An 805-nucleotide genomic window follows, 5' to 3' on the forward strand; every position below is an offset into this window, starting at 1 on the left:
TTCCGGGGAAGTGGAGCCAGCACCTTTAGGAAACAGCGCCAGCTCGGAGCAAGCTGCCAGGCCAGGCAGGTGAGGGCGAGAGGCAGGCCTCCCCGGAACTGCGGCGTCACAGCTCTCCTTCCCACGCCCCGCAGCCCTCCTAGCACTAAACCACTGAGGCTGCCCCCTCCACGCCCTGATTCAAAGCCCCAATCCTGGGATTCTAAAGAAAGGTCCCTCGGTGGTGATCTTTTTGTCTTTCTATCTCCTGCTTTCTTCTCCTCCTCCTCCTCCTCCTCCTCCTTCTTTTTCTCTGCTCTTCCCCTCTCTCCCTGTCTGTCTTCCTACCTGTGGGCTAGTGGGGGAGGTGGAAGAAGCAGGGGTTCAAGGAGAGGAACATACCCCTCTGGCTCCTACTTCCAACTTCTCCCCCTTATTCATAGATGCCGGTTAACCGGGGGAAGGGATTTGGGTGGTAGTGTCCTCACAGACCTCTCCGCGCCCTGGGACTCCCAAGGCCGCCATCTGCTGATCCCTCCAGCCCCCAGATCCTGGGGATGTTTACAAGGTGAGAGGAGTGGCTGGGAGTGGAGGGGATCAGCTCCCAGAGCCTTTTGCTGCGGTGGTTTTTTGAGGATCTGCCTGCCCTTCCCTTCCCAGCCAGCCGCCAGCGCCTGGGGACCATCTGCTTGCCCTCGCCCCTTCCTGTCACAGTCAGGCCCCAGCATCTGTGTGGGAGGGCACGTTACCCACCCTGGGTGGGGCCCTCCCTAGGCTGGGCCTGGGTCGCCAACCCTCTCCTTCCTCCAGGGCCCTCCCCCTTCTC

The sequence above is a fragment of the Myotis davidii genome, unplaced genomic scaffold (genome assembly GCF_000327345.1).
Source record: "Myotis davidii unplaced genomic scaffold, ASM32734v1 scaffold168, whole genome shotgun sequence".
NCBI classification, from domain to species: domain Eukaryota; kingdom Metazoa; phylum Chordata; class Mammalia; order Chiroptera; family Vespertilionidae; genus Myotis; species Myotis davidii.